The following is a 625-nucleotide window of genomic DNA, read 5'->3' on the forward strand; positions in this document are numbered from 1 at the left end:
GAGGGAGGGAGGAAGGGAGGGAGGGAGGGAGGGAATGAGGCGGGGGTGATTTGCGTGACACTCGACGTCCAGGCCAGTTGTTGTCGCGGGAGAGCCAGACCAGACAGCGTGGCTTCCTCCTCTCTTCTCTTCCCGCCGTCGCCCCGCCCTCGCGCGGCAGAGTCGCCTCTGTCAACGTGGCGGCGGGAATGAAGTAAAGGCAGAGCCAACAAAGCTCCGGAACGGAAGGGGTCACTCTGCTGTAGCTGTAGAAAGTTACCCTTTAAAGGCGTTAGGAATGATACCACGATTTAAAACCATAGTTTTACTGCTACAACTCCTGGTGGATATATTGCCGCATAATGGCGTCTTCACCGCACAAGCATGCCCGGTACACTTCGCGCCGTCACGTAATTTTTGTTACTTCCAGGAAGAACTCCTCGTTCCTTTCTGTGAACTTTGCTGTGGTCCTTTTTTTTTCGGGTGGATCTCCAAACTCGAAAATAATTTGAGCATTCGTTTCATGGCAAAGTTGATGCCTAGGGTGTTTCAAAAGCGCCGAATGTTCGATTCTCTCGGCGCTTGTTGTGGAAAAGTTTCATTTTGTGTCAAAAATGAAAACTGTGAAGTCCGGAATTTTTTGGAC

The sequence above is a fragment of the Frankliniella occidentalis genome, unplaced genomic scaffold (genome assembly GCF_000697945.3).
Source record: "Frankliniella occidentalis isolate FOCC.00 unplaced genomic scaffold, Focc_3.1 Scaffold454, whole genome shotgun sequence".
NCBI classification, from domain to species: Eukaryota; Metazoa; Arthropoda; class Insecta; order Thysanoptera; family Thripidae; genus Frankliniella; species Frankliniella occidentalis.